Below are 18,320 nucleotides of genomic sequence, written 5' to 3' on the forward strand. Positions count from 1 at the left end.
AGTAACTCTAGACTGTCCATTCACCATGCTATTTTCCAAATAAATTTTAATTTTTTTATTTCACATAAACAGTAGTTTAAGAATACTTTCTTATAAATCCTATACTTCTATAGTCAGGGTTTCTCTCTCCATGCATTCATAATGCTGTATAAAGATATCCACTTTCCAATAGCTTGACCATCAGAAGCAAGTGAAATCTCTTGAGCTCGTTACCCCTGCAAAATATTTGCAAAGTGAAATAAATTTTACACATGTTATTGTTTCAGTAATATCATATCCACATAAGTAGTGAAGGTAACTGTTAATCCAGAATGTAAGATAAGGAAAGGAGACTGGGAAGGAACTAATCAAAAGGCAACCTTGGGACTGCCGAGTGACATTGCTGTCAATTTAAACTCCAAGTGTTATTCCGTGGCTATGCTTTGCTCTCTGTGGGCAAAAAGTATAGTTTTGGACTTTTAATGTCCAACACTCAGGAGAAGAAGCAGTAATAATTTGATTACAAGTGATTCTCTTTCATCAGTGTGCTTATTGGACTAACCAGTTGTCCTCCACATTAAAAGTACCGGCTTTTAACATTCAGGTGTATTAAAGGAGAAACCGCACAAACTCAATAGCTAGTTTGGGAAGAGTATGAGCTAAAGTTATATCCCACTAAACTATACTCCCCCCCTTCCCACTGGAATAATCTGAAGCATGCTTCAAAGAGACCCATTCTATCATTGTAGTGGTAGAACCCATGTTCTATCTTGTTTCTATGCAGTCTGCAGCTGATGAAAGATATACCGTATTTTTCGGAGTATAAGACGCACCTTTCCCCCCCAAAAAAGAGGGCGAAAATCTGGGTGCATCTTATACACTGAATACATTATTTCTGGCCTCCTGAAACCCCACCCCCGCGCATCCCATTTTTTTTGCAAAAATGGATGTACAGAGGGTTTGGTAGGCCTGCAAAGTGCTCCTGGGGGGGTGGGAAGGGCACAAACAAGTGGAAAACGGGCCTTTTTTTGTTCGTTTCCCCCCCCTCCCGCCCGCTCCAAGAGCACTTTGCAGGTCTTTCAAATTCCCTGAATGCCCCGTTTTTCACAAAAAATGAAGTGTGCAGAGGGTTTGGGAGGCCTGCAGAGTGCCAAAACTCTTTTTAAAATTTACCTCTTCAAAATCTTGATGCGTCTTATACTCTGAAAAATACAGTATGTAGCATTAACTCTCAGATTCTTTGAACACTTACAATAAAGGTCAGAGAGAAATATAAGCAAAATAAATGGTTAATTAAAAGTTACTGAATATTTGTAAGAGCAGTTCTATGTTTAGTTTAAGTACATTCAGAAATATATTTATTTTTTTAAAAAAAAATCTCCAAGAGAACTGAAGACAAACTGGGAAGTTAATACAGATGTTATGTTAAATGTGTTGTTTCTCTCAGTCATTAAACGATTTCTGTATTTTTATGGTCCTTTCAAAATAAGAATAGCACTACCTTTGATTTGTATTGGCTAATTAAGTAATATATATGGCTGAGTATGCAGCAGTAGCAGTTCTTTCATTTTATTGCTGATATCCAGGAAATGCTATTTCTGTTAGAAATATATGTAATGTTTTACTTTCATCTCAGACTGCAATGCAGAGGCACTGGTGTGCAAAATGGAGTTATTACTCTAATTTAAGCAAGGCTTTCAATTTGCTTTACAGTGTACCCTTCATTGTGATCCAGAATTCTGTCCTTCATAGCATGTAGGATCATCACCCTGCAAGGTGCTTAAGGTCATCTACCGCAGCCTCACAATATGTCTATCCTGGAGCAATCTAAATTACATGCCATTTGCTGTTGATTAAGCTATATGAGCAAATGTAAAGTGTATTAGCATTCAAGTGAGCACCACACCAAGCAGATATTTCCAATTAATTGAGAATGGGAGAGGATAATAAATACAGAAATTGCTATGAAATTAATTCTACTGTCAAAACTTAGCAGCTTTAACTGGAATGGAGACTTCAGTTCATACCGTAATTTTTTTTGAAGAAGTATAGTGGTCTGGTTTATTTCTAATTCTATGGGTATAAATCATAGGTACTACCTGAGGGGGAAGATACAGTAGGTAGAAATTGGTTGGATATGCCTTTAGTTCCCTAGGGTATTCAAGACCAGTCTTGGCAGAGTAAGTCAAAACATTAGTTTTGGATTGGCATTCTGTAAACCCAACCACTTGACCTACAAAAAATGGTAAAAACAACTTGCTTTGTGTAGTAGGTGACTTAGTCATAACCTCTTGGCCATCGTGCCTTGGAGATACAGATCCTCATTTGTTTGAACTTGAACTTTCAAAGAAAAGGCGGGGGTTATAAATGTAATAAGCAAATAACTAATATCCATGTTTTAGCCTTTTATTTTGTCTGCTGGATTTTGTCATGATTTCTCACTAGTCTTTTATTATGTAAAATGTTGATGAAACAATGCATTTAGTAATTATATACGGTTGCATGATAAGCGTAATAAGCCATTTGCAGTATACCTTAAATTATTTCAAACAAAAAATACATACCTTTTTGCATTTTTAACTTGTTTGCACTCAGTCACAAGCATGAGTAAACTATTCCAAAGTTCTTCTCAAGAATTAACTGGCATCAATACTAAAACAGTATCTTTAAAACAAAGCAAATCATTTGTACCATTTAAGATAGGTGAAACAAGTCATTTTAGCTTGGGGCATTCATCGCAAAATCGCCACATCTACATTCATAAATCAAAAGAATATATAAATCAAAAAGATAGATATGTAGGTAGGTAGTGATGTATTAAAAGCAAAATAATGCACACACATACACCCCCCCCCCCCAAATAAATCAAGAGTGGAATTAAAACACAATAAATTATTTGGCATTATCACATTTTGGTTTCTTCACTGCTGCCAGATGGTAGGGTTGAAATATGCACACACTAATTTCATGTCATGTTCCTACTTGACAGAAATGGAGAGAAAAAGATACACAGTAGTGTCAACAGTTTGATATGTTCTATAATGTTCACTTTTGTTTTATCTTAAATTAGCCACCAATGCAAGCAAATTTCAGTTACTACAGTGGATGCAATTGCTATATTAAGAATTCCAAATTCTAGCTTCCATAAGATGCGCAACAGGGATCCTTAGTTTCAGGGATCTATTTTGGTTTTTGAATTATTTGCTAAATCAAAACTAGGTCCATATGCAGAATCCTGATTTGAGGTAGAAGGTGAATTAAATCCTAATTTTAAAAGTCTGAGTCCATCTGTGATGTGGATAATTTCTTTGGACAATAAAGGTGACCCATTTAAATTATAATTTAGTGCTCAAAATAATCATATGGATCAATATTTTTTTCTTTCAAGGCAATGCAATCATTTAGCTAAAATATAATGGCAATGCTATTTCAGTTTATCCCATATTCTGTCAATTACAACAGGGAAAATTAGAGTGAAGTAAGATGCAGTGAGATAGAAGAAGAATTTAAATGAATAAATATTCTCTCCCTCCTCAGAATCTTCAGAATGCCCCGATTGTAATTTTGAACCAAGCATTTTGAATTACATGTATAAGTATTAACCTATATCTGACAAACTCTAACTCACTAGCACCTTCTCAATCAATTAACATTCATATATAGATGAATTCTGAGGATGAAAGGTATAACTACTACAAAACAATCATTTATCTTTAATTTTATTACTCTTGACTACTCAGAAATACTAGGAATCTAGTATAAAGTAGCATAAGAACAACTCTGCTGGAGCAGACAAATGGCTCATGGAGTTTAGCATTCCTGAAGAACCAGATGCATTCAGGATCTCACTTTCATGGACAAGAGAGTGTAGGTGTGTGTGTAGGCGAGTGAAGGAGAGAAAGAGGGATTGTTGCGTTCCATTGTTACTCCCTAGCAACATAAGCAATCTATCAAAGAGCTCAAGACTAGCATTCTTTGAAAGCTGCATTGACCAGGAATTCATTCCCTTTTAAAATAATCTAAATGGGTGGCAGTCACTACATTTGATGACAGTGAATATTGGTCCTTCTCACCATGATCTTCAGGGTAAATCCATATCCAAAAGTGTGAGTGTTGCACTGTAATTAATTTAAATGTCATTTACAAAAGAGTTGTGAGTATATATGGAATAGATTCTCTCCATCATCTGGGATCAGTAAGACAAACAGAAATCAGAATTCTCAATCTTACCAAGTTGACCAACTGCCAGATTTTTGTGTGCTTTATGTGTGATATAGTAGCTAAAGTAGTGAACTAGGGCTGGAGAAATCCAGATTCCAAATAAGTCATATTTATGGAAATATTCCAAGTGACTTTGAGTCTGCTGTTTTATTTCAGCCGCTTTAATTCTTAAGTTTTATTGTTATGGGGTTAAAATGAAAACTATAAGCTGCTTTGAGTTCTGTGATAAAAGACATGATGTGTGTCAAACCCAAATATGATTACCTGAAATATACTTAATTATTTTTACAAGAGACTATCGGACACTTTATGACACAATAGTTTTCTAGCTACAAAATCCATGAACATATTTTATAAACTATTTCCAGAGGGTTTAGGCAATTCCCAAAAAAGAGTTTGTATATATGTGACATTATATGATCTGTGTCTTCCAGATGATCTTCACATTTGTAACCTTTTTCTTCTTCTATCCTATAGCTGAGATATGAATTTGGATAAGGGAGGGAAGGATAGATAGTCTCCAATGTATATAATGGAAGTTTGGGTAGCTACAGAAGCCCGGTATAGCTCTTATTCAAAGTACCGTGTTTTCCCGAAAATAAGACAGGGTCTTATTTTATTTTGACCCACGAAATATGGCCTTGGTCTTATTATCGGAGGGGGGAGGGTTATTTGCGCCGGCCTAGCAACTGGCCGGCACTGCTCTGATGTGTCCTGTCACTGCCCTGCGTCGGGTTGGGCTTTCTTTGCGAGGGGGACAATCTGGGGAGTGAGAGAGTTAGGAAGCCTGGGTTGGCGTGGGGCAGTTTCTCCACTGAAGCGTTTGATTCATTCCCAGGGGTGAGCGTTTTGCCTCCTCTCTGCCCCAGCTTGGAAGCTGCAGAGGAATCCTGCCATGCCCAGCGAGGGGGGGGGGAGAGAAGAGACAACAAGAGAAGCCACATCTCACTCCACACCTCTTACTTTTCATCCACCCCACCTGCCACCCCTCTCACTAACGAGACGGTGGGGAAGGGAAGCAGACTGGATTGTTAGCATTGGGGCGGGGTGGGAGGAGTTGGCCTGCGAGACACCCGTCCTACCCAAGACTTGCAACTCCATCGTGTTTCTCGCTGTATTGTCCAGGGAAGCACCCTGTAAAAAAAAATCTCACGAGTTCAACTTCCAATGTAAAAGTTTTGAAAATAGTCTTTAATTTAAATTGTGTTAACATTACTTTATTTCTTGAATTTAAGTACATTTGTGCATGTCTGTACATACACACATTTTAGGCACCTTGTAGCAAAATGTTTTAACATTTTTATATCCTTTTAACCTAGAATAATAAAGTTGTTCAACTGTTTGTTTCATATCATTTCATTTTGAACCAAAGGTTTTACTCCAATGTTCTCTATTTACATATTTTTCAAACTAGCTTGTTCATTAACTTTTGACATTAATCAGTTGTGAACATGGTTCTTTCTTCCTGTATATTATCTTTACTGTAATCACCTACTATATATGCATTCATTGCTCCCAATAGGACAGAGGTAATTACTCTTGTAAAATCTATTCTGATGATGATGCCAAGCGGTATTTATTTTCCACTGTAGAAAGCTTGGCTCTTAAGTACTATTGCTGATGCCACCGACCGTACAATCATCAATTATGGTTAGCAATCTGCAGCTTAAACGGTATATCTGACAGAATCTTCTTCCCAATAGTTTGGATGCATTTTTGTATGTGTATTTATATTTCAATTTTTATTACCTAATCCCCAACTTGCTAATCAACCTTTCATGCATGTTTGTAATATAAAATCAACATCAGTTTGAGTTGAACTATGCTGAGAAATAATCACCTAGCAAAAATGTAAAAAGTAACTTTTTTATTTGGCAAAGGAGTACAAACTCTTCATAGGTTTAGGTAACAAGAATGATTTTATCTAGTGCGTTAGACTGATTCTTATTTTTGCTAGCACACCAGCCAGCAGTGTGGCAATCTCCACCCATTCCGAACTGTATGACTGAGGGAAAAATTCATTTATTACTGAGGCTGCCCTTTCACCTTTTTCTCCTGCACAAGGCAAAGGCTTTTTTTTTTAAAGAGAGCTACCTTGTGCCTAGTTACCAGCATGTGGAGCAATTCATTGTTGAATCCTGCATGTAACCAGTAAAACCACATTCTCTTTTTTTAAGTCAGGCGATTTAGTAATTGAAAGATAAGGAATTCTTTAGAATAATCAAAATAAATAACAGTAGTTTACGGTAAAACTTGATATTACCTAGGACTCGCATACGTATACAGATTAAAAAATACTATTATGCATGGGAAAAGTGCTACTTACTGATATGTAGCAAGATCATTTTCCAGCACCTACCGGTAACAGTACTCATTATTGTGAAGGAGCACCCTCTACCCCAATAATTCAATAGCTATGCATGCAAATCTGGAAAATGTGTAAACATCCTTTGTGAATCAGCCTTTCTAGGGTCCACTGATCAGATGAATTGGTCTTCAACTCCATGGTTTCCATTCAGTTTGATTTTAGGCTGGCTGGGAATTATGGGACTTGATATCCTATGTATCTGGATGGCACCAGTCTCAGCAAAATGATGTAAAGGTCCTCCTGGAGGTAAGGGGCTTGCATAGTGTTGTGTTTATTCTGTTTTTCAGTGCTACTCAGTCTCTCGTGGAATAGTGATTTTCAGTTGGCGGTACATCTAACAGATGTGAGATTCAAAAGAATTCAAGATTAAATTATGAATGGGTGATTCAATTTGACGAAGCTTTGCTAGAAACATCCTTTCAAAGCAGATTTGTGAATTGAAGTAGCGGCTTGCTTCAAAGCAATGAATTGAATCTGGTGGCTCCGGAGTATTTAAGAGATCTGAAAGCTGCTCTACTTATTATTACTTTAGGCATTCTTATATTCAATTCTTATATGCAATATAGCGAATTGTTAATTCAGAATATTGCCAGCAAACTACAATTCTGGGGTGTTTTACACAACAGAGATTTGTAGTTGTGACATTTTCCTAGCCATTCCCTAAGGAATTGTGCTTAGCAATTTTAAGAAGGCATGCTTAGAACAACCACAAAAGTATCAAGGCAGGAACTGGGCAGCTAAACTTCACAATTATCTATAAAATCTTCATTTTGGAAACCATGGAAATTTCATTTTCCTGAACTGGCCAAAGAAACCTGTGTGCAAATCATTAATCTTGAAGGCACCAGCTCAGGATTTACAACATTAACAATCTAGGGAAGACTTGAAACTCAAATCCACAAGAACCGAAAGAATAGTCACACAAGCCTACTGTAACAATATAGCTTTTTCTCAAATGACCATGGGCATGGGGCTAGAGCTGCAGGCTAGCTCCAATTGATGGAATGGTTGATTATTCACTAATTTTTTAACGAGTTGTTTTATTGCTTAGGCACCAAGGTCTATTGCCTCTGTGTGTTGATACACAAGGATGCAGATAAGGTGGCAACCAAACACTGCCTGATCCATTGACTTTCTCCGTTTTTAGCTTCTTTAATGTGGCCAGTCGTAAACCTTTAACCTGTTTCTCTCTTGTGCTAGCAACACACTACTTTTCAGTAATTCTAGACTCAATTCAAATTAAGTTTGAATGCAACAGGATTGATTCATACAAGCCTAACCAAATTGTGACACAAGGTTTAAGTTATTAAAACTTTGTGGACTTAATTTACGGTCAATAACAAATATGACAAAATGTTTATAAACATATACTGTTCTTCGAAAAAGTAGGCTTTTGGTTACATTATACCCTGTTTCCCTGAAAATAAGACTTCCCCGGATAATAAGTTCAATTGGGCTTTTGAGCGCATGCACTAAAATAAGCCCTCCCCCCAAAATAAGCCCTCCCTGAAAATATTGCAACACAGCAGTAGCCATGAGGTGACCACACTCGCTACCTCCTGCACCTCAAAAATAATAAGACTTTCTCAACAATAAGGCCAAGTGCTTATTTCGGGGGTCAAAAGAAAAGAAGATCCTGTCTTTTTTTCAGGGAAACACAGTATATTGAAATCCACTTGCTTTGACAGCAAGATTCAAAATATTATCTAATAGTTAGTTGGGATTTTTCACTTTTGATCCTTAGCATGCTCAGTTTGTCCTTAGTATAAGCATTGATAGGTTCCATAAAAATGAATGAAATAAAAGCATAGCGTAGGTATAATGGAATTTATGAATGAGATTGGAGAAGGGATGCTACCTAGGAAACAATCAGACAAGAAAGACAGGAGTCCCCAGCCATGTGACCGGGTGGGAGTGGCTTGCCAGCCATGTGACTGGGTGAGTGTGGCCAACTTGTAAAGTATGGTGAAACTCACTTAACAACGCTCTTGCTTAGCAACCAAAATGTTGGCTCAGAAACTCTAGCATTGAAGCATGCAAGTCTTAAAACTGTCAAGTTACAAGACACTTGCAAAACCCAGAGGTGTTAAAACTTGACAGCTTTAAGACTTGTGGACTTCAACTCCCAGAATTCCTCTTCTCGCTCTTCATCTTGATGATGTGTGGACGGGCGGGGGGAGGGAGCTGGAACCAGTTCTAAACGTCACTGTAGATTTCTATAGAAGAGGTTAGAATTGGCAGGAACCCACCCCTGATGTGCGTGTCAATAATGCAATGCACCCGTGACCCCCCGTGTGCGCCCCACCACTGTACATGCTCGTGTGACTGCCCTGCGCTCCCCCCATGCATGCACATGCATCTCCCGCGTGTGCCAGGCCCCCCACGCATGCACGGCAGACCCAAAAACCAGCTTGCCGACGGGAAGCACGCGCACATGCATGGCGGGGCTGAGGTGGGACAACAGTTCACGTGTCCAGAGAGGGCTCTGCATGCCACCTGTGGCACACATGCCATAGGTTCGCCATCACACAATTAAGCAGTCCTTACTAAGTTTCTTCCTCTGACTGTTAAGTCACTAGGGCTCCTGCCTCTCTCGTCTGATGGTTTCTTAATCAGCATCTCATCTCTTTGTTCCCCAAGCTCATCCACACATTCCATTACATCATGGTAAGCAAACTAAATAAACTAAAAGGATTGGATTCCAAAAGAGGATACAAATCAGTACAAAATCAACACACAATTCCTCATATGCTCAAAATAGAACTTCAATTTGCCAGACCTTGATACCACACATTTTGCATACAATACACCAAATCTTGGCAGTAACTGATGTCACTTGCTTAATGAAGTAATTACACAAATGATGCAAATTACAACATTAGTATCATTTGTCCAAATTGTTATTTATGTCATTTACAAATATCTCCATACAAGTTACATAAACCACTTAGACTTGTTTTCCAATTCAAAGGATAATTACAAGTAACAGACATCCTTTCTACATACTTCATGGATTAACTAACATGAGGTACCAATAAAGGAGAGTATTTGTAGCTCAGAGTGAAACTGACTCATACCAACTCTTCCTCACTTGATGGGCATAAAACAGCACCTTGATTGAGTTTGAGGCTGGTTGTAACCTGAAACTGCTGAGCCCCAGCAATCCCCGAAGCTATTGTAATAGCACATGCCCTTCATCTCCCCAATCCTAAGGAACTCGTCATATGACTGCTTCAACAAATTAAGAGAAGCTGTCCCGAAGCCAATTGCCCAGCCTAAAGGACTATTTTGTTGCTGAGACAGAAAGCAAAATGGCACTACCAGGATCTGAAAGCTAGTTGGCTTGGAGGTTTTCCATAATGATAAGGATAGAGAAGAGGTAGATTTTGTGACAGGTAGTTTTCTCTTCCAATCCTTTGTTGTCTTCTTCCAGCAGCTATGTCCTTTCTCCGGTTCAAATAGCATAGCAATCACCAATCATACACTACTTGGATATACTGGTTTAGCAGGGCTTGTCCCCTTCCTCCATCTAATGCATTTGGGATGAATGACTAAGAATGGCCAGATTGGGAGTTAGAAGAAGCAGACCTGAAACGTGTAACCAATTGCTGTCAGTAATCTATAATTGCTTAACGCTGACACTGGAAACACCAGACTCTGCTATTGTCATCTTAACAGAATGTCTTGTTTTCCTGCTCTGTTAGCAGTTTGTGCATTCACACAGATTAAAACGGGAGATCCACATATATGCATGGATTATTTCTTATTTAAATCCATGAAAAAGAGTATGATTCTGAGATCATCATCCCGAAATATCATATTTCAAATGATATCTTCTTTGCTGCATTGGGTCGCTAAACCGGTATATTCAAATAGTTCCGCAACATATGGAACCAACTCTTTTCAATTTGAAAGAGATAAATTGTGGGAGCTATCAGCCCAAATGATAAATGATTCCTTTGCATGCTTCCCTGGTAAAGACTGCATGATATGCCTAGTCAAATAGCAATAAATAATTGCTTATACAGATAAGAACATTTTATAAGAACCGTAGGCTATGATTTATTTTAAAATGTGATCAAGTTACAAAGAATTTTAATTTTTTAGCAATAAGAAACTTTCTCCCCGTGTTAAAAATAAAATCAATACTATGTAACTTGGTGGTACTGTCCAGATGTATTGGATTCTAATTCTCATCCTTTCTGGCATGGGTTGATGGAAATGTAACCCAGGTTATCTAAAGGATAATTGGCAGGAGAAAGCCTGGCCTAAAAGATAAATGTGCAGTTAAATTCTATGCAATGACTTCCTTTATGCAATGGAATTTGATACCACCTGATGATATATGTGATTATGAAACACTCCTGGGAAACTAAAGAAATGTAATCTTTTTTTCCTAGTTAGGAAGTTTTTTTCTAACTGTCAATCAGAAACTGCCATCCCATAATTTGAATGCACTAATTCATGTTCTGCATTTTGGAACCAATGAAAGATCTTGAACAGAGCCTCAGTGGCGCAGTGGTTAGAGGGCTTTACCGCACACCACTTCTCCTGACTATTGGCTGACTGCAATTTGGCAGTTCAAATCCCACCAGGCTCAAGGATGACTCAGCCTCCCATCCTTCCGAGGAGGGGAAAATGAGAAGCCAGATTGTTGGGGACAATATGCTGACTCTGTAAACCGCTTAGAGAGGGCTATAAAGCACTATAAAGCGGTATATAAGTCTAAATGCTATTGCTATTGATCATCTCATCTTTTTTATATCCTTCTGCATAACTGAACGATGCTAAAATTTCCCTCCTTTTTCTTCTTCTTAAGGTTGGACTCTCAATATCATTTTCTAGGATTACTCCAATGCTCGTATTATCTTTCCTACACTTTTCCTCACCTGTTTTAATTTATTTGAAGTTGGTGTCCAGGTCTTGAATCAGGAAACAAATAACAAGCTGTTCTCAGCTCCTTGATTTTAATTTCTAGAGTGTAGCTACAACCTTTTAGATTATGATTCATTCAACTATAAATGAAAATTAACATGACAAACAAAATGATATGCAAACCAGATTTCTCAATATAAGCAGCTTTATGCTCTTCACTTTCCTAAATTATAAAAAGTTCAGAAATTGTGGGTGTAAGAAGAGACTAGACAACCTGGATTGGTACAAGGTCTCCTGCTTGAGCAGGGGTTGGACTAGAAAACCTCCAAGGTCCCTTCCAACTCTTGTTATACTGTATAGGCATCAAAGGCATTTTATTTTAATTTCTTTTGAATTGGAAAGAACACCATTGAATATACTTTAGGGCTCCAAAAAGTAAAACATAAGTAGAATAAACCTTCTTGAACCTATGGCTCTTTAAAAATCTGAGACATCACAATTTTCAGAATAACTGGCTAGTAGGGCTAATTCATCTGAAAGCTGAAGCAGGGCATAATAGAAATAATTACTGGTAGGTATGCAACAAAACCCACTTAGGGATTTTGTTACCTGTTCTTAGTTCAGTAAAGGCTGGGGACAAGAAGTGGAAGTATAATTCTTCTTCTATTTAAATACAAATTACTGCAGTTTTCACTTTTCATGAAGGTTACACATTCTAAAAGTAAAGGAAAAAACAGTACAGACAGTCCTCAAGTATGACAGGAATGGATCCCAGAATATCCCTTATTAAGTCATGGCAGTTTTAAGTCAAGACACTCATGGGACTGGACCTTTTTTGCAGTAATCATTAACCAAATGCCACTATCATCAAGTGACAAATTAAGCAAATGCCACAATCATTAAATGAATAAATGTATTCTTATGGATATTTTTATGCAGAAACCAGCCCGAAAAACTGGAAACAGTAAAAAAAAAAGTTGTAAATTGTGACCGCATGACCAGGGAAGTTTGCAATCAGGTATAAAGATGAGCTGGTTGCCAAGCACCTGAAATGCAGTCATGTGACTGCAGTGTGTGTGCGCGGGCCCACATGTGCAGCCATCAGTACTCCAGAAACAGATTGTAAGTAGGAAATCTGTTGTTACTTAGAATGATTGCTAAGTGATTGGTTGTTAAGCAAGGACTACCAGTAATGGATTTGGGGTATAAATCAATTAACTGATCAGTAATAGGTTGTCTACAAGGTGTTGAATAAGACTGGGTAAAAGATGGAATCCAGGTAATGCAGAATGTCCTATGAACACTTTTCAGTAACTAAGTGGAAATCTAGAATCTTGGAGCCCATCAAGAGACAGCCTTCTCTCCAGGTGGTCAACATGGTAGGGGAAAAGATATGAGTCTCCAGTATTGTATTTGAACATTATTTTGTTTGCTTGCACTACATCAATTCAATTGCATCTGAAATGGCAACAGTGGAGACAGTACCTTTATCATACAACAACCTGCTTTTTCTCATTGTAGTGTGAAGAAATAAATATGTTGACCTGTAGTGTTGTTGCTTATTGGCCAATATACTCATACTTATCAGTTTCAGTCATTCTCTTAGTTCTTCCCTGGAAGAGAAGTGTTTGATCAGCGGCTAATTACTGTGATGTGATTTATCCTATTCTGTAGGAGTCAGTAAATAGCACAATAATGACAGGTTCCATCTTTCTGAGCTACCGCATCCGAGTTACTACTGAACATCATTCTCCACCCCTTGGTCATTTTTTAACTGTTAATTTTAGTTTTTAAATTTTTAATGTTATTGGGGTTTTAACTTTTTCTAAGCACTGTAATTTATTTATTTATTTTTACCTCCTCTATATGATACTGTTTTGATTGTTGCTTTTGTACGTCGCCCCGAGTCCCTGTGGGGAGAGGGGGCGACTAACAAGTTCAAATAAATAAATAAATAAATAAATCATTCTCTCAATTCTTTTTGCAATGTCCCCAATTTGCTGTTGAAGGGGGGGGGGGGCAGCAGCAAGGCCAGAGAAGAAAGCCAATCACCTCAATCTCATCACTTGGTAGTAACACAGAATAGATGCAATGGAGACAAGAGGAAATTTGGCATCAGGGCAGAGGTGGTATCCATTTTGTTTTACAATAACCTGAAGATGGTGATCATTTAACCAAAGGATGAAGAACAACTCTAGGTACTACAGTGAACTAAATTAATATTTGCATCATGTTTATCCTCCAGAAAAAAATAACTCAGGAGAATTATGTAACATGGAAAAGTCCAACTGAATATTAAAAATAATAACTTTTAAAAAATCTTCCCAGAATTAATCCTTATTAGGTAAAACTGAGAGAAATGGGTGTCTGAGAACAATGGCCAAAGGAAGCTATGATCACACTTTTCAAATATCTGAAGGTAATATCACATAGACCATAACCTCTCCATTATAATCCAGAATCTGATGTAATAATCTTAAAAGCCCCCCCCCCCTTTCCTCCCTTTAAGACAGTCTTGAAATCCATGGAGTATTCCAGGCATTTTGGATTTGCCCAATGTCACCCAGGAAAACTCAGATCCCCAAGTTCCTAAGCCAACATATGAACCTCTCTGGTTCTCTGATACTGGATTATTAGAATACAACTTCTGAATGGGCAGAAAAGAAATGCTGGAATCTTGTATGTCTAGACATTTATTAGGATGTCTGGTTTGGCTTTCTGCACTACATTGGAGACTGGATTTAACTGTCTAAAATGAACCTTCCTACTTCCTTGATTTTATGAATTTTATTCAGAAAATTTAACTGCGATCTAGATAACGTCATTTCCCATTTTTAATTTTCTCACCACTATGATATGGTCCCCCCCCCCCCCAAACATACCGTGCTATACGATTTTAGACACTTAAATTAGATTAGTATGTCTGGAAGCCCTACTTCCATGCAGGAAATGAGGCATGGCGACTGTAAAATCAAAACCTTGCCCCGGTGCTTGAACCAATGCCTTGTCCTTAAGCCCCCCCCTCCCCACCCTTTCTGAAGACGAAGGATGGACTGGCACGTAGGAACAATTTGGCAGGATTCAGGAGCCTTATGAAATAATCACCCAGCTGCTGGCTGCGACCCAGCGCCACGTGCGGCTACCGCGAGGAGATCCATCCAGCCCTTGGCAGGCCGGAAAACGCGCTGGAGAGCCATCGGCGTCCGCTTAAAATCCGGGAGCATCAAATCCGTGTTCAAGATGGTGAAGGGAAGGCAGTCCCTGATCACTCCATCCTCGGCTTTTGGCAACCTTATTCCCCGGGCTAGACCAGGTGCGAAGCGAAGCGTGATCACGAAACGATGGGCGGGTGGGCGAGCCGAGAGGCGCCGCGGCGATGACAGCAACGGCTGCAGCAACTCTAACAGAAAAACAAAGCAGGGAGATACATACCTGAAGCAGCGCGAAGGCGAACTCGGCCTCCGGATCTGCATCTACTTGGCCGGAAGCCCCTCCGCTGCTCCGAAGAGACCTGCTGCGGTTGCAGCCCGGAATTGCTCTCTCCGAGGCAGCTCGGCCGCTTTCCCGCTTTTTGCCCAGACAGTTATTTTATCCTGATGCACGAGGCTCGGGGCGCTTTCGACGCTGGCAGCGTCGCCCCTTCTGTCTCCATTTTGCTAGCGCGGGGCCCTGCAACGTGGCCCAATTCAATTCACCCTAGCCACCCAAAAACCACCGGTAGCTGCCCTGCCTTGGCCCCGGCGCACGAAGCGGCTGCACAGCGACCTCTGTCGGAGCAAGCAACGACGCATTTAAGGGCAAAGGATGCGACTAGGCTACAAAGTCGGAGCTTGCGCCGCGTTGCGAGAAACTGCGCCACCTCGAGCGCTGGGAAAAACTTGTGCAGAAAGTCTTTCCCTGTGAGGCTTTCGGCCTCCATTGGTGATGGTCTCCATCGCCTCTACCTTGTGTGTTTGCTCACTATCCTGTTGTCTCATTACCGGCTAGAGTGATATTAATTATGGAGATGCCACACCTTCTTTCACTTTAGATGTACTGCATTTTAGATGTTCCTAGCCAGTCTCCTTCGATGCTCCCTGAAGGTTTTAGGGAAAAACATGTGACATGGCCATTTGAGAAGTAGACAATGGCTGGTTAGGGAAGTCATTTCTGCTTCACAACTGCCTGTTCCATGACAAATATGGCACTGTACAGCATTACATGGAGGTAACATGGGACATTTCCTCATTAGTCCCTTATGGCGTCTCCCTAGCATCACCCTATGCTTGTACCAATACAATAATGAGTATAGGCATTATAGTATCTCAACAATAGCTAAGTGATTTGATAACGATCTGTAAATGACCAATAGGGAATGTACTGAGAAGTAAATTCCATTGAGTAACAAAAGAAATGGATTCCCACATAAATCAGAAGAGAATTGCCTCATTAAGATGTGTCTCCACTGCTGACAGGAATTCATCTGCACCTGGAATCTAAGTAACAATGGAACTAATTTATAATTTGGATAAAAAGATTTTATCTATCAATTGTGGAAAAAGATGATGGCAAACCACTTCCATGTCATTTTCAAGAAAACTAAAGTCACTGGAAGTTTGAGATGTTCCAGGACTGGTTTTTTATTTGTACTGGGAACAAAATTGTAAATGTGTTTCACATTCCACTCCTTTATAAAATTAGGAATTCAGGACTTAATACAGAACCCCGAGACAATTTTAATGTTCCTGGTTTGGTATATCTATCCAGAAACAAACAGAAGAGGATTTTCTGCTGCTTCTAATACAGCTTATTTCTTACGAATGAGATAATTCTCTAGAAATGTATTAATATATTTTTTGTATGCTCTTTTGTGAACCTGGAATAAATAAAAACGTATACACACACTCACAAATACTGTTTCTTACATAAGATATATAAGTTTCAGGATCTTGAAACATTGCTTTTATTAAAAGAATGTAAAATACCAATACCAATACATGGTCTGTAGGTTTCATCTTCAGTATATTTTCCTCTTGTGCTCCAATATTAGAACTTTAAATTTTGAGTGTGAAGGCAATAATGGAAAAAGTGTTTGTCTAATTCTGCATTTTCCATTTTGTAGTAAATACTGGTAATTTTCTTACTGGGGTGATTAAGTTTTAATAACAACCTCGCCTGGTCCTTAATATACTATTGGAATCTTGGTTACTGGTGATAATTCTTAATTCGTTTGGAACTTGGACTGTTTCATGTTTGCTGGTTATGGCTGCAGTTGTTATATTAACTTCACATTGCTTTCTCTAATATGACCTTCGAGCAGAATTCCACCATGCAACAATCCTTCATAGCTTCTGGCCAGGTTGTCTATGGCCTTGAGCAGGACAGTCTTGTCAAAAGGCTTCTAGGTGAGATTTGTACTGGTTTGCTTCATTCAAGGAACTTAAGAAACATGAGTTTTCTCATTACTTACATTTTTGTTTCTTTTCTCAAGAAAATCTAAGGAGAAAAAAAATAAGTTTCTGTAAAATGGTTTTGATCATAGCATTAGAAGCTACTAATGGCTTGGCTGCACTCTTTACTCTCTTATTTGGTAGAAAATAGTTAAATGGTATGATAGTGCATAGGCCCTTTTGCACATTGCATGAAGAGGAAGAAAAGAGACAGACGGATAGAAAATGACTTTTTGCCTTCCCAACCCCACCACTTCTTTTATCATAATATCATGTCCATAAGTGACACTAAGCAGAGATAAGACTGGCTAATATTCCAGTGCTTTAGTTAAGACCAAACGGGGGTTCTATTAAATACCTTTTCTCAAAGTTGTAATTAAACTCTAATGTTGATAATATGCCCAAGGTGGGATGATCAACTACATCATAATCAAAATGCTATTGAGAATATTTCAGAATGGGGGCCCAGAGGATACATGGCACAGCATGACATGAACCGGTGTTTTGATTATCCTTGAAAAAGATGAAACATAGTTGTCAGAAGTATTGCTGAAAAAAAATTACTGGCTGCCATTTGTTTTGTGGAAGGTCCTCTCCTTAAATCTAATCGGACATTTCTGCAGAGTCACCAGCACCACAGATAGTGTAACAAGCATATATTTTGGGTTTTATATCACACAATTCAGACTAGATATCTTTACGAAAGATAAAAGGAAAGAGTCACCATTTCGGTGACTCCAGATGTTTGCACAAGACAGCATGGGACTGACAGGGATGCTGCAACTTGTTACCCATAGTCATATTTCTTATTATTCACTTAAATCACAAGATTATATCTTTTCTAACATTCCAATCCACAGATCCAGTTTTGGAGAGCCTACTGACTTTTTCAAAATAATAATACAAAATAGAAACCTGGGGGAGTGGCCTGTTACAAATGTATGCATGGATTAGATCCTTGTATTAGTTCTACTTGGATTAGGGCGGTGCAGTGGCTCAGTAGTTAAAATGCTGAGCTTGTTGGCTAGAAAGCCAGCAGCCCAAATTCAAGACCTGAACACCACCCTCCTGTCCTCACCCCAGTTATTGCTAACTTAACAGTTTGAAAACATGCAAATTACATAGGTATCACTTCAGTGGAAAGGTAACAGCATTCCATGATGTCATGCTGGCCACCTGACTATAGAAATGTGTTTGCACAGGGCTGGCTCAATGGCTTTTTAACAGATAAGAGCATCTCCCCTTAGTAATGTAAGAGTAAAATCCACAGGGACTCTTTTACTGTTTTTTTGCCTACTTGAACTAAATTGTTTTAACAAAAAATCCCAATATAAAATATAAATATATAATATGAAAAGGACTAGGGGTGGTACAATAAAAGTGTTTCAATATTTGAAGGGCTGCCACAAAGAAGAGGGGATCAACTTATTTTCCAAAGCAACAGAAGG

The sequence above is a fragment of the Natrix helvetica genome (genome assembly GCF_964273705.1).
Source record: "Natrix helvetica genome assembly, chromosome: 5".
NCBI lineage: Eukaryota > Metazoa > Chordata > Lepidosauria > Squamata > Natricidae > Natrix > Natrix helvetica.